The 16,942-nt window shown below is 36.9% G+C and overlaps 1 protein-coding gene across 1 annotated transcript in view; it reads left to right on the top strand.

The window, feature by feature from the left end:
- Positions 1 to 16,942, top strand: part of LOC128020948 (kin of IRRE-like protein 3) — a 126,792-nt gene that overhangs the window by 62,519 nt on the left and 47,331 nt on the right. The gene's annotated exons all lie outside the window — the stretch shown is intronic.

Below are 16,942 nucleotides of genomic sequence, written 5' to 3'. Positions count from 1 at the left end.
GTAAAGCCAAAAACAGCCTCAGTAACACATTGGTGAAGGAGCAGGACTAGCATTAACTAAGACTACATTGACAGATCGTGACATATGTTCAGCTACAACATGCCAAGAACTGATCAATGTCTTCAAAAATCATCCAGCAGCTATAGGGCTACAGAAAACCGGCTGCTCAACATCCCATGAGCTTTGCAAGGCCAATGTTTGACATTGAGAAATGAAACCGGCTGGGGGAAAAAAAAACCTTTGCCCCTTTTTTTGCCAAGTTATTTCCAACTCAATATAAAGAAAAAGTGAAAGTGTCTTGTGCGGTGTGTGTAGTCTGCTGTGATTAACGGCCTTTCTTTAACCTGAGAGTGGAAGAGATTGTGCGTCTGACAGGATTCACTATGACGTGATTGCTGGCCCATTGAGTTTCAACTAATCACAGAAATGTGTGTTTCTAATTTGACTTGATGGCAATTGGAGGCTGTTCTGAGCCATAATTTCTGTGCCGTGTCTCTTTCTCTCCCTCTAAATCATCTGCTATTATTCCACACACATCAGACACATACAGCATACATACACGCACACACATAGTCAAATTTTAAAAAAAAAAGACACACGCAAGCCCGCACAAACAACACTGAATTCCACAGACACCTGCATAACATAAAATCAGGTGTGTGCTGGGCTTCATTGATTTGTTTGGCAGCAGAGCTCTACTCACAGGCCAACTGAACAATCATTTGGTGCAACTGAATGATACTTAGACTTGTTTTTTTATTGATACATTTTCCTTTTTTAATTGCACAGTTAATTAATGTGTTATTAATTAGTTATAGGTGATTTAAATCTCATATTTATTTTTCGTATACATGATTGCATGCTAAAACAATGGTAACTTCTTGTTTAAAAGGCCTGGCTCATAAGAGTCACTTATTTGTGAATGCAGAAACACTGGTTGAACTGTGATTTTTGATTCAGAAAAAAAAAACAAAAAAACAAAAAACCTTTTCAAATCTGACTACATTATTTGCACTGTTATTTGATCATCTAAATGAACTGGTTTGTAAGAATAATATGTTTCTGAATTGGACCAAACTTGTTGCACTGTAATATTTTGGATTCACACACAAACACAAATAGTAATTTGCTCAAAAGAGTCATTTGTTTGTGAATCAGACTAAGCTTGTTGCACTATACGGTTTTGAGTCACTAAAAAGAGCTGATTCTTAATAGTCATTTGTTTGTGAAATGGACTATACTGATTGCACTGATTGATTTTTTTATTGACAAAAACCTTTTCATTCAAGTCTTTTGTTTGTGAATCTGACTACATTGGTTGCACAGTGTTATCTGATTTGCTAAAAAGAACCAATTCATAAGAGTCATTTGTTTGTGAATCTTTTTTCCCCTCAGAATTTTGATTATCTGCTCAGGTACTCCAGCCACTTTATTATCCCCATCTATCAAAAATATATCTGTGAATTTTTTCCCATTAATTGTTTTTTTACAGTCTATTAAATAGCTTCTGGCTGTTACATTTAAGCTGTTAAAATCATCCTTTGATTTTAATCATATAAACATAGCTGTCAACCCTCCCGTTTTTTCCGGGTTTCTCACATATTTTATCTATTTTTTCCCGCTGTCTTCCCATTTTAGTATTTTCCCATAAATTATCCCGTATTAACTCATAACACGCAACTATCTGTGTCTGCGAAGTGGCTTGCTCTTGGGTTTCTAGACCTCCAGTAAAGCAGGTGGCAGTATACAGTAGCTTAGGCTACCATCGAAGAAGACAGTTGCAAAGGCGCCAGCGGGCGGGAGGAAAAGGGAAAAAGTAGCGGGAAGTGAACTTCAAGAGTAGAGTAGATGAGTGTGATTTGCAATGATGGATCAGGACGTCGACGGCCAAAATCACCGAAAACAATTCAAGTACTCAACAACCAAAACCAAGGACATTATGCCGATATTTGAGTAAATGGGAGTCCACCTTTCACTACCTGACAAGCAGCCATGTATGTCCAAATTATGCCTACTGCAAAATTTGTCGTTGTCGGGAAAAACGACGTTTCACACCACGAAATTATTATTAATATAAAATTATTTTTAATATTACCTTGTTCATAAATAAATCACTTTGAACATATCCATTGGTCTGTCATTCTTTAATATATATGTGTAGTTATAAACTCTTTAGACTGTTAATGATTAGTGCTTATTTTTGAAAGTTTGTGGGTAAGAATCGTGTTAAAAAAAAATCCCTTTTTTTGGGGATGGATTCCAGGAAATCTCCCTTATTTTCAGTGTTCAATGTTGACAGCTATGCATATAAACGCAGTCACCAATACCAATAGTATATTAATAATTATCTAATAAGTATATTCGTATTTTATATTTTATATCAAATGAGCTACTGTACACGGTCTCTATTAGTGGTAATTCTAAAATGATGTAAAGAATGTCAATGTGATAATGAAAAATGTTAATGAAAGATTTCACCAGCTATCTCAGATAAGTGAGGGCTTGTTAATAGAAATGTTTCTCTGAATCTCTTTCTGAATTCCAGCAGCAGAAAGCCACCTCTCTCTTTCTCTCTTTCTCAGTATCTGTCCGTGAGGAATGCCGCTCCATCTGTAGATGCGCGACTCAAAGTTCATTCCCAAACATTATTTGTAAGCGTGCTTTGATTGTGACCCACTCAGACGCTGTTGAATTAGTTCTTTCTCCCTGAGCCTTTTGCTGTCGCAGGAAGCTGACAGGGCACCTGAGTGTGGTTTCAGAGAAAGAAGCTATTTTGAGTCGTGAGATAAAACGAGGCCCCATCCCACGTTGTTTTCGCGACGGGTGGTCTCTGTTCCCACATTGTCGAGGATTGTTTATTGAGGGTGAAGGCAGGGCCGCTGCCAAGCACGGTCTGTCAGAGACAAGAGAGCGGTCTGGTTATGACACAGCCTGTCGCATGTGCGTCGCCTTGGGAGGGGCGCGTGACTGCAGCTCAAATGCTACTTCTGACATTTCCATTAGACACAGGGTTATGGATCTGCCCGAGCCAGGTGGGTACAGAAGAGCCATGGCAGTGTCACAGCCTGTCTGTTTTAGCTGCGAGGGACACATTACTTAACCTGCCACAGTAGCCCCGTTGACATTTGAGATGAGTCTCAAAAAACAGAGCACTCAAGAAGTTCATTTCACCGCCATTGTTTTAATTTCCTTTTCCATTATGGATAATGAAGACACAGCATCTCCTGAACCGCTTGGAGGTTTGTCTGTATATGTTTGTGAGTAATAGTTACCATAAGCAGGATTTCCCAAACAGGGGATAGCAAAGCCCTGGTGATGTGTAAGGGAACTGCAGGCGGTTCATGAGTTGATGAGGAGATAATTAAATGGTACATACCGTATTTTACGGACTATAAGTCGCACTATTTTTCATAATTTGGCTGGTCCTGCGACTTATAGTCAGGTGCGACTTATTTATAAAAATTAATTTGGCATGAACCAAGAGAAATGAACTAAGAGACATGAACCAAGAGCAAACATTACCGTCTCCAGCCGCGAGAGGGTGCTCTATGCTGCTCTGTGCTCCTGTAGTCTACACTGAGCAGCATAGAGCGCCCTCTCGGGACTGGAGACGGTAATGTTTCCTCTTGGTTCTAAATGAATGCAACTTATAGTCCAGTGCGACTTATATATGTTTTTTTCCTCATCATGACGTATTTTTGGACTGATGCGATTTATACTCAGGTGCGACTTATAGTCCGAAAAATACGGTAATCCCACACATAAAAAGAGGACAACAATATACTGTATATTTTGTGGTCCAGAATTAAGAATTTGTTCCCTTTTTTTAGTTAAATCATGGCCAAACTGTACTAATTAGTTCCCTCATTTTAGTAAATTGTGGCCACAAATTAAGAATTGTTTCCTCGTTTTAGTCATTATAATCAGGTATACTTCAATAGCAGTGAATGGGAGACTACCAGAAATAAAAAAAAAATCTGACTCTGATTCTAAAAAAGGTCCCATAAAAAAAGGGTAAATGACTGGCAGCCACGGCTGCCAAACAAAAAATGTAAAATTAATGTAAAATATCATAATTGAAACAATTGAAACATTTCTTTTCTGTAAAACCTTCAATGAAAAATTCTGTACAATTATTGTTTTTGGACTTTATTTTAAATTACGATATTTTACATTACCGTTTTTATTTGGCAGCCGTAGCTGCCAGTCATTTTCCATTTTTTTATGAGTTTTTTTTTTTACATTGTATAGTTGGTTATTTACGATGTTGAAATGTCATCACAGTCTTTTGAAAAGGTTCCATTCATTCCCTTGTTTTGATTAAATCGTGGCCAAAAATGAATAATTTTTCCCCTCAGTTTACTAAGACCTTGGCCACAAATTATTCGTTCTTCCATTTTAGTAAAGAGTGGATTGTTGTACTAATTACTTCCCTTGTTTTAGTTTAATCATGACAACAAATTAAGAATTCATTCCCTTGTTTTAGTAAATTGTGGACACATTCTAACTCTTCCCATCATGTCCACAAATTAAGAATTTGTTCCTTCGTTTAAGTAAAGCATGGACACATTGTGTTAAATTGTTCTCTAATTTTAATTAAACCAAAATTTGGGAATTAATTAGTACAACGTGGCCACGATTTGGTGTGCACCTGTGTTCGTGCACACTATCTAATGGAGGATACTTTGAAAGGCTGTGTGTTTGGTTGTGCACATATGATAATTTTTTTTTTTTCTATTTCCCTTTACTTAAAGAAACAGGGACAGCATACAATAAACATTAACCTCAAAGGGAGAGATGCATAGTACCGGGTTTTAGCTCGAGCTAATTTTCACGCGTAGTCCCTGGGCAGGCTGATGTTAAGCTAAAATATATAAAACATACATGAGTAATAAGATTTACACTTGCTCAAATAATAAAATATATATATATACAAAAGTTCATGTTCACACCTTTCATATACTTAGACCTTAGAACATACTCTTACACACACACACACACACATACAGTACATATATCTGGTCACATGTGGGGACAAATTTGATTTGATAAAAGCCATGTCTTTGCTTGGCGTGTGAAAGTGTAAGAATTTGTGCTTTTTTTTTTTTTGAAGTATACATTTGCCTTAAGGGGTCCAGCTGAAAAAAAAGAAAAGAAAGGGGTTCCCTAACAAGTAGTCACACTTTCAGGGTATAAAAACCTCAAACATCTCTACCACAATAAAAGCATGCTGTTCCAGCCAGGTGTTGATAGGCACAGGGGCATTAGTCATTAAAAGGTCAGGCTGTCAGTTCAAGACTACACTGTAATCTTCCCCGACTCGACCTTTAGACCATAGATTAGCTCCATTAGTTCTGTTGGAGTGATGTAGCAGTGAGCAAACTGTCACTGCGGTAATTCACCAGATCCCAAATCCTCCTCTGGAAGTTATTCACTATGACTCGCCCTTCCTAAGTGCCATGCCGGCAGGTGGGGACGTCAGATACGTCGCAACGCGGATCACATGCTACAACGGGCGCGCGTGGGTTCCCGAGGCAAAACATGCACCTGAGTTCAGACATATCGACTCGAAACACAGCCCAGTGTGATGAGTTGAGGCTGCACTGTGCCTTTCTGTTTTCCCCAGAGCCGCACAACATACAAAGCCATGTGCTAATGCAATATGAGGGCTGAGATGTCAGACAGTGAGTAATTGCGGACATAAAGGTGCTTTGAGAAATTGCTTTTCAAACTATTTGGTGTTTTATTAGGAGTAGGTGCCGTGCCATACAAGGGACGTCTACTGGAAATACACAAGTTTCCACGGCTGCTTAAAGGTGTGGCCGTTCCTCAGAGTTTGTGGTCCCAGGTTCCCACAGTAATTAGCAGTGTTGGAGCTTGGTCTGCCCTGCATGCGCAGGACCAGGGCCCAAATGCTGGTGCTAATGAGAAAGGAGTGTTTTTCCATCAGATTGGCTTTACGGCGATGTTAAAACTGCAATTATCGCTTGTCATTAGAGTGTGTGACGATTACCAGCCTTTGCTCTGCCCTAAAAAGCAATTTGCGCGCGAAAGTCTGACAAACTCCTTCAGGATACTAACACATCCTCATCTCTGTACTTTTCATCTATTTAAAGGAAAAAAATCAGCTTTCGAGGCTGCGTTTTAAATTTGCTCTCTTTCTACGTGAGTGTGGATGTGTCCTTGTGGCTGCCTTAGAGTTCTGTGAGTGAATGTGGAGCCGGTGGTGATGGGAGCAGAAACCTGTGAAGCTCTTTGAGTGTCAGGCAGCAGGATTATTGCCCCGGGCATCCCCACAGGCCAGAGGGGTTGGCTGAATCAGGCAGGAGTGCAGGAGGTCTTGAGTTTACATTCAGCAGTACTCTCATCATTCACAGGAGCAGCTGGAGCTCCTCGAGATGCCAGTGCAGCCAAACAAAACCACCGGGCTGGTTCTTAGCGTTTCTGGTGAGACTGTTTAAACACACTTGGTAAACCTTCCAACAGAAAACAAAAAAACAGTTTAAATTCAAGTAAAGATGATATAAATGTCACACAAACACAATCATTAACTCCTCGAGTGGAATGACTCAATTGGCTGGTGGTTTGCTTTGTGATTTGCATATGTGAACGCTTCACAAATGACCATAATGTTGCCAATTACAATTTGTAATTTAGACCCTGCTCTAGTTCGGCACTCTTTGATGTTCATATTCACCTGTTTTGATCTCATCTTTCGGAAGAGCAGTCAAATTCAGAAATCAGTCTGCTTGTTAAACTGTAACTCTCGACAGAAGTCGGTTTCCATCAACTGGTTACAAAATAGGGCCTAACATTGCTAAATGTATTCTCGTATTTATTTAATGAAAGGTGCTTAATCTCAAGAGGTCAAATTAAATGGAATTCTGGAAATATACATTAAATGAACATCAAATATAATACAGTTTAAAAATAAAAAATAAAAATGTTCTAATTGGCTGAAATCGGGTAATATTTTAGTATTTATTAATGTATTTATTTAATGGTCGGAGCATGTTGGTGGTTAATCTAAGGAGGTCATACTGTATGAAAGTAATTTAATTAAATTTTATATGAGCAGCTTAACTTTCTATTCATCATATACAGTATGGAATGTGCAATTTTTCTAGCAACAACATTAGATAACCTTCAAAAATTAATCAAATTTAAATGAATGTGGAGAACAGTATTTTGAGTAATGGGCATATTTCCCTTTTAAATAATATCTAATATTTTTTAGTTATTTTAGTGATAGGATTGAATTGTTATGCTTGAGGAATGTACAGTAATGTCTACAATTTGTGCAAAAATTATGAGATATATTTACCTTTCCACCATTGTGTTATTGGGTTCAAAGTTGTTTTACAATGTAAGGAATATATTGTTTAATGCAAAGTTGTGGCACACAGAATAACTATTACTTTAATGATTATTGTGCGACTTTATTTATTATACACTATAATTCTATAACTCTAGAGACACTAAACATATATATTTTTTTTTTAATTCAATATGTACCATAATGGACCAAATGCATTTTTCCTTTAGAACAGTATTTAATGTTCTTATATGTGGAGCATTTCTCAGCATGTTGGCATAACCAGGCTTTAGATTGGTCTTTTAAAGGACTCTGTGAGAGTTTTTGAGAGAAGTGAATTAAGCAGCATGACAGAATTGATGATCTTCACAACACAACTTAACATTGTTATTTTTTTTATTGATGGATGCTTTTTAAAGTCTTTCTGTGTTGGTGCACATCAAATAATTTTAGCATATTAACTGACCCCTTGAGGCATATTTAATTTAAAAACAACAAAAAAACTTTTATGAATTAGAGTTACTGATTATTATGAACATTCAGTCATCCTACCTACAAGGCCATGATTAGTCTCAGCCAGGCAAAAAGATCAAGCATCTCTGGCCTCATTATTCTTTGTGTCCTTTTAAGTCTCAAGGTTGTGCTAAAGGCTCTGTAATCACTTTGAAGTACAGGTTTAGTTAAGAAAGCTCTAAGCTTCTTCAACAATCATGAAAACACATTATGAAGATCAATAAATACTGCGCAGATTCATGTTTATTTCATGGGCAAATCCAAGACATGCAACACAGATTTCTGCAGTATTCAGGCCTAGGGAGTTGAACTTCTCGAGTGTTTGAATTTTATGGCAGAAAGATTCAGACCATGTCCATCGTTTGAAAAGCAGAGAGGTCTGGGTGGAATTGGAAGCCCTCTGATTTCTCTTGGCTAACAGCTCGGTTTTGAATTTGTGAGTTTTGAAGACTCAGTTGAAAAATCAATCCAGAAATCAAAGTCATTCATGTTCCACTTCTGTCGTGCACGATGTCTTTTGCTTAGAGTGGTGAGGGCCAGGCCAGCTAAACCTATTTTCTGATACAAGAGAGCTCTTGCTCCTCGAAAGCAAGTGTAATTTTGCACACTATTTTTTGAAACTACACCCAATCTTTCAAGGCCTTCTTTACCGGAACAAGTTCAAGTCTTATTTTTGACTGCAGCTGTGTGAAGCTGATGCTTTAGTATGATGCTTTCATGTTTATGTATATATGCGTATATATACGTGGTCGCCGTGATTTTGCCCAGTAAGACATGTTCAGAGGTGTCAAGTAACGAAGTACAAATACTTCGTTACTGTACTTAAGTAGAAATTTGGGGTATCTATACTTTACTTGAGTAATTATTTTTCAGCCGACTTTTTACTTCTACTCCTTACATTTTCACGCAAGTATCTGTACTTTCTACTCCTTACATTTTAAAAATAGCTTCGTTACTGCTATTTTATTTCGGCTTGTTTTCCTTCTGGCTTGTCATAATTGAGAAAAAAAAATATCCAGATAAATCGCGCCATCCGGATGGAATGAATTTGATTGTGGTTGGATGAGAAGTATAAACATATACCATTCTGACACCCACCCTATTGGTCTGTAGGCGATCCATCGCACCTGCACATGACACAAATCACATCACACTCCAGCAAGGACATAGCCGGTTTTGGGTTCGTTTATCAAAAATTATATTTCTTAAAAGTAGGGTGGAACTGGCTTCCGATCGCCTCAGAGTCAGTCCCCTTAAATTTCATTTGAAACCGGCGTCAGACCGCGGTCTCCTCCCGTCTTTCAGCGCGCTCTGCAATCCGAGCTCAGTGATCAGCCGTGAAACAGTGATTCAATGCGAGCTCAAACAGAGACAGAGGACACAAGGTGTGTGTTTCTCGATAGATTGTTAGAATATCTGTATCCGTGCAGTTCTTTGTCATAAATACAGTTTACAAAAGGTCACGAGTGAGCAGTCGGTTTCTCATGATGAGAATCTCATCTAGTATAAAGTTTTCGCTTGTCACCGCGCGCTCATCACAGCCGTTTCCTCCAGCGAAAATCTAGCCCTTAACACATATGAACGAACGCATACTTTAATTACTCTTATTTAAATATACTTAATACACTACTGTGCAAAAGTCTTAGGCACGTTAGTATTTTCACTTAAAAGAATGGTGTTCGTCATGATGGTGTGTCAGTATAAAATATCAGTTTATATTTCCTAACATCCATTTTGCCGTCGTCAAACTGCTTGTGCATTCAAAATCGCACTAGATTATTATTAAAATTAATGGCAAACTGATTTTTCCTAAGGACACACTACAGCAAAAGATATAAATAACTGACTTAAAACACTCTTTTTGGGGTGAAAATACTATATTTTCTTTTCCATAAGACTTTTGCACAGTACTGTATTTTAAAAACGACATTGTTGCTACTTAATAAAGAATGAGCATACAGTAATTCACAGGACTGATTAAAGACAGTGACAGACAGCACTCATCTTAACTAAATATCAGAGTGAGTGACAGAGATACAGTAGAAACATTATGTGTGCTTTTGTATTAAATAATGACCCAGATTATGAAATGCATTTATTAGCCTTATTAAGGGAAGCACAACTTGGGAAATGAGAGCATCCAAGGTGAAAGGTATGGATTTATTTCAAATATTTATAATATTCTCTAATGTTATCCATAGTTTTTTTAGGTTATTTTTTTAAAGTATCGTTTAAGGCACCGTTTAGGCGCCGGTACCGTTTTAAAAGTATCAAAAAAGGCACTGGACCCTTCTTAAAAGTTATTATTTCTCACTGGCTCATTTACCAAATGGGGGCTTTCTCTTCATCCTCCACAAATTAAGCTGTAGCTAGTTCGGTAGCGAGACGTTTTAATAAATTATCGTTTGCGAATGACGACGTGATTGACAATTTTGTGATAACTAGGCCCTACCAACTTTGTAACTCGTCCCCCCCCGAACACTGGACATAGCAGACGTATGTACCAAATACAGGAAGCTATCGATCAAGAAGGTATCAGGATTATGAGTTATTTTTAGTTTTTGATTAACAATGTGGATTAATCATTAATTTTGACAACACTATAATGTTTATTGTAAATAGTCAACCACACAAGAGTAATTGTTTTTAGCCTGCACCAATGTTCTTGTCCATTGCCCTCACAGATTCCTGCAGCTAAGCTTGGATGTACATTTACATTCCATTAAAGGTTATTGATGACATGCCTCTGAAGTTTGACTTTTTGCACCATAACAATACTTATTGGCAACTAGTCATCATATCTCTAGTCCTTTAATGTATTTGCATTGTACTAAAGTGCGTTAATTTTCAGTGGGCATATATGCGGCTGAAAAAAGGTAGCCTAGCCCTAGTGCATCACAAATTTTTCAACATGAACATTTTAATATAACATTATAGTCATTATGGCCTTTAGAAAAAATTTTTTTTTTTTTGAGGAGGTGGGGTAGTGCACAATAGGCCCTTGTGGCACGGCCCAAGCTTTTGTTCTTAATGGCATTTTTTCTTACATTACTTTTACTTTTATACTTTAAGTAGTTTTTTAAACCAGTACTTTTACACTTTTACTTGAGTAAAAAGCTTGAGTTGATACTTCAACTTCTACAAAAGTCTTTTTAAACCCTAGTATCTATACTTCTACTTGAGTAATGAATGCCAATACTTTTGACACCACTGGACATGTTCCTGGATCAACATCTTTCGATGATCCTGGATCAACATTACTGTCCAAAATACAGACTTAACTCAATCCTAAACCTAACCCTACCCATAATTTATTCCTAAAATCAGAGGGAAATGATGGCTGATTAACAAGGGTTATTCCTAAATTCTGATTGGTTGATTGGAATGATGTTCCAGGATCAAATGGATGCTCTCCATTTGCACACAATATATATGTGTGTGTGTGTGTGTGGGCATGTTTTGTGACATGTCAGGACACAGTTCTTTATAATGACATGGGTATGACACAGGTATTACAAGGAGAGGGTGACTTATGAGGACATAACCCATGTCCCCATTTTTCAAAACGCTCATAAACCATACAGAATTTTTTTTTTTTTTTGAGAAAGTAAAAAAGAATACAGTAAAAACAGCAATATTGTGAAATATTATTGCAATATATAATTTTTGTATTATTTTAAAATGTTATTTATTTCTGTGATGGCAAATCTGATTTTTTTTTTTTTTACTTTAAACTGCAAAACCTGAGCACCATTCAGTATATTATAATGATTTCTGAAGGATCATATGACATTGAAGACTTGAGTAATGGCTGCTGAAAATTAAGCATAACCACCATAGAAATAAATTAATTTGTAAAATATTTTTAAATAGAAAACAATACTTTTAATTTTTTTCAGTATTTCAGTACAGTATTCCTGTTTTTACTGTATTTTTGATCAAATAAATGCTGCCTTGGTGAGCATTTTTTTTTATTTTTACATTAAAAAAAAATATTTTTTTATGAGCCATTTTAACAAATGGTTTTTTGGGGGGCTGAGAAGAAAACAGTTTGTAACAATTCCATTGCAAGCTACACTAATCTGCCACCTGTTTCTGTTCCTGAAGTAGCTGCACATTGATGAAAGGCACAGGAATGTTCAAAGAATAACAATAAAGTAATCTTGTGTTTTTTTTTTGTTTTTTTTTTTGGCTTTTGACCAATTCCACCGTACTGTTGGAGGCTTATGACATGCAATTTCTAAACACCTCTGAAGCGATGTGGTAAAGTAGTCCTTTGATAACAAGACAACAGAGCCGCTTGCCTCTTGCACAAAAGGCTTCTTCATTTCTCTCTCTCTCTCTCTCTCTCTCTCTCTCTCTCTCTTTCTCTCTCTCTGTCTGACTGTCTTTCTCTCTGGAGGTGGTAAGGATGCTAGAGGGCCGTTTTTTTAATGAGCTGTAGCATCAGCAGCACTCAGGCATAAATTGCTGACACTGTTTACTGCAGGCGTTTCGCTCCTCTCAGCTGACCCTTTAGCTTCCACAGCCACAGTTAAATAAAGCTGCTTCTGCTCTTCCACAGGTAAGAGATTCAGACAGCATCTAAATCCACCTCATAAAGTCCAAATTAGTCCACTGATCCAATTCATTGAGGATGAGCTTAAAAGACAACTGGAAATGAAATATATTTCAAAACTCACTATATTTACTTCCACAGTAAATGTCTCATCTTGCTGTGCACAATTCATAAGCACTCATTATTCTTGATATAAATGTACTGGGCTGAGTTTCCCAAAAGCTTCGTAAGCCTAAGAAGTTCCTAAAAACGATCGTACGACTGATCTTAATATTACGTAGATCTACAGGTGTTCTGGAGTAATTGTAAAGCCCTAAGTGCATCGTAAGAAGACAATCGGCAGATTACACCTTTAACTTGACTCAAGTCAAGTGCAATGTGATTCTAATATAAGTATTTAATTGTGCTTTATTGTACACTTTATGAGTCGTTTTCTTTATTTATTTTTTATTAATGTATAAATGAAATAATTAAAAAGAGCAGAAAAATAGAAATGACTGAACAACAACAACAAAAAAAGAATAAAAGAAGTAATGTAGGAAATGCTGCAAAGACTGGGGGGAAAAATATGTCAATGACTTAATGAAGTGCACGAAAACCAGAGGGAAATGATGGCTGATGGTCTTGGACCTGGAAATAACGTCTCTCTCTCTCTCTCTCTCTCTCTCTCTCTATACTGTATATAAATAAATACATTCACATAAATTCATGCATTTAGCAGATGCTTTTATCCAAAGCGACTTACAGTGCATTTTTTAACTATATTATATATAAATATATAAAGTATATTATATATTATTATGTAAAGTATAATTTTATGGACTATAATATAATATAATATTGTATTGTGTAATATTATTATATCCAAATTGTCTGTCTGGAACTCAGCATTAGGTAAACGTAAATAAACGATCGTTTACTACGATAAAGAGCCATTCTATAAGGCGACATTTCAGCAGTTGACAAACGGATAGCGACTCCTAAGTAGCACTTAAAGCACAGCTACGTCCAACTGTGTTAAGTGCATTTTTGGGAAACACACGTGAAACATTAACGAACAATCGTAAAATTACTCTTAGAAAATGCTCTTAAGCTCTAAGATCAATCGTTATCGGGAAACCCGGCCCTGTATGGAACTATATGTATAACATAGATTATTATTCAAAAGCTTAGGCTAACTATGATTTGTCCATGTTTTTATATAAGTTTTTTTTTTATGCTCACCGAAGCTGTGTTTATTTGATCAAGAAACATTTCTTATTAATCAAAACAGATGTTACAGATCCCAAATTATATTGAATAATAATTAATAAATAAAATAACCTTGCTCTTACTGTGCACAATTTACCATCACTTGATATTGTAGTTGTTAATATTATTTTGTGTGTGTGTGTGTGTGTGTGTATATATATATATATATATATATATATATATATATATATATATATATATATATATATATAAAATGGGAAATCAATTTCATGCAAAGCTCCTAAGATTTCACATTGGTATATATGTTGGAGTATTACTACAAGCTTGAGTGCTTACCAGATAGACAGGTTTTTTTTTTTTTCAGGTAACTTTTACGGTAGGTTTCAAAAGGGCAGTAATACAACAAACCCAATCAATCTTCCATGTTGATCTTGTAAATAACTTCCCTGTCATCTTGCGTTCGCTCTCATTCTTGCTTCATTTCTTTTCTTTGAAAGCGTTCAATGCCCTGCCTGCGTGCTGTTTTTCTCTCCCTTTGTTGCGCTCAGAATTGACGTCTTCTGGGAGTGATATTTAAATGTGTGTCCAGGAAATGGAACCGCAGGAATCCAATAACAGAATTCATTTGTCTAGATTTGACTTGGGGTGCTTTGCCCACTCCATTGGGATGCACCAAACCTCAGAATGTAATGATTGGATTTATTTATCTATTTGTGGCTCTCGTTAGAGCTGTCCATGGATCCTCGAGCCCCTGCTGTGGATATTGCTCTGCTTTCCTGAAACACAACTGCAGGGTCTCGTAAACATGCCTTGGATGGAGATACCGAGGTGTATGTTTATAGTTTTACATCTCTTTGTCCTGTGAAGACGATGATTTCGTCAAAATGTGTATAAAATGCCCTTAGATTCGGCCAGTCAAAAGTCCAGTTACGTTAAGGTCATGCATTACAAAAGCACTGAATTAATTGCATTTGCTCAAAGTGACTGACCTTTGGCACGCATGTAGACTCTCTTTCAGACACAGTTGAAGTATAATGTGAACAACCTCACATCTTTAGAAACATCCTTTGCAAAAGCATTCCCTTTTAATGGTTTGATTAGTCGGAGTCCAACACAAAAGCTCTGAAGGCAGTGCTGTTCATTAGTTGTGAGTTTCTTTACACTATGTGGGAGAGTCTGGGCAACATCTTTGTAAAAGCGTTCACATATTCAGACAGGACGGCATGAGGAACAATTCTAAATGCTAGAAGTTATTACAGATGCACAGTATATACATTCCTACTCATCTCTACTATCAACTTTTAATGAAGTTTGCGAGTTTTCCTGAACTTTGAATGGATTTATTACTTTGTTGCTGGAGAACTGTCTGTGACATTTCATCATTGCACACTCTCAGTTTCATAAGTATTTGTAATGCCAGGGCAACTCTGAAGATCACTCAAAAACACTGAGTAGTGTGTGAATCGCAGGCTGTGTTCTTCTTATGGCTCCCACCCCATCGTTCATTGACGTAATAGCTCATAAAAATGTGGTCATGACTTACTTTCTATCATTTGTAAACATTTACGGTCTGAAGGGCATTTTTAGCAGAATGTTTACACAGCTCTTTTGAATGCAGTAAGAGTGAATGGGACAGAGGTGGTAGAGCGCTGTCAAAATATCACCATAAAAGCAGTCGATACAAGCTCTCATATCTCTTTTGTACTTGCTCAAACCTGATCAGTCTTCATGCGCCAGATTTGAATGAACATAAATGAGGTTTGACGGCTGTGGTTGAGGGAAATAAGTTGTGAATGATGACTCTTGTTGGAATTTCTCATATAAAGCTATCATATGGCTTCCACAAGACTTTTGTCATTTCTGAAACTTGAAAAAAATGAGAACTGCCAAATATCTACATTTTGTGTTTGGTGGTCGAGAGATTATACAGATCAAGAACGCCACTAGACTTTCGAGTTTGAGTTATAAAATAGTGGAATACATATATATATTAAATACAATATATATATATATATGGATATGTGTCATTACATTAAAAAATACAAGAAAAACTGTAGTATGTGTAATAACACTGCACCTAAAAATAATTGTAATAACTGTAATAATAATAATAATAATAATAATAATAATATATATATATATATATATATATATATATATATATATATACACCTTTATTTTGAAGCTCTATGTGGACAATAAGTGTCTTAGCTGTGTCTATTTTTATCTGTCCCAAGAAATTGGAGCCAGAACCTCTAAAAACAAAAGCGAAAATCAAATGACACATAAAAACTTCATTAAGTCTATAAAGGAGCTAAAATCCTGTGGGTTATACTATTAAGCACCCTAAATACAGTATATTCAGTATGGGTAGGCGAACAAAAGAAGTAAATTTTAAAGCTAAGACCAAGTGTGAGTATTGGTGTTAACTTCAAACAGCAAAATTAGATGACAGCGTACAGAGAGAAAAATATGCTTGGCATCCCAGCTGTGTAAAAGCAGCATCCCGCAGAAATCCTGCCACATCAGTGGAAGTCCAAGCCCTTTTTATGAAAGATGCACCACGCAGAGCTTCACTTTATTGAATTTAAGACAAAAATCGACCAAAGTGGTCTCGGGAGATGCACAAGGCTCCTCCGTTTCTCTGGTGTGTCAACTGTTTTCATATTAAAAGACCACAAAAAAAAAAGGGAAAAGGTGAGGGAAAGCGACTGTTGAAAGGACGAGATGTTTATTTCTCTGAGGATCTTCTGCGAATATATTCTCAGAGAAATACATATTCCCTTTCTATTGATGCTCTTATCCGCTTTCCGGAACGGCGAAAAATAACTCGGTCTGTCTCACTCTGCAATTTAATGTGAAGGGTAACACGTACTTTTCACCTCCCGTACTGAAGACTACTTACCTTCAGGGCACTTTTTCATTTGCACCTCATTCTATTAGACTTCAAGGTGAACAGCTGTCTGCGAGCGGCCGTTCCGGAGCACCACTGAGCCTGTCATCCGGCACTGACGCGGTTTGTCGTCGGGAAAGTTATTTTGCCTGCTAAGCTGAGTTTGCGTGAGTGGAAGTAGAGTTTGAGGAGCTTCGGCTGCGAGCCACGAGCTGATTTATGCTGCAGATGCTGCAGTCTTGTGGATCTCAGCAGTGTCATGTTCAGCTTTCCTAACTGTGAGGCACCTACTCGTAGTTCTGTGTGTCACTGCACTTTATTAAGGATTCCAGTGACATGAAGTTGAAATTTATAGATTTATTCTTCAAAGTGAGTTTTGGAAGTTGGAGTAGATTTACTAGAGCCATAATAGCGATCCTCAAGTAAAAGACTATATATTTTTTTTTTTTTT

This window comes from Carassius gibelio, chromosome A10 (assembly GCF_023724105.1).
Source record: "Carassius gibelio isolate Cgi1373 ecotype wild population from Czech Republic chromosome A10, carGib1.2-hapl.c, whole genome shotgun sequence".
NCBI lineage: Eukaryota > Metazoa > Chordata > Actinopteri > Cypriniformes > Cyprinidae > Carassius > Carassius gibelio.
Note: the sequence above shows the minus strand (reverse complement) of the source record. Positions and strands in the feature narration are given on the sequence as shown.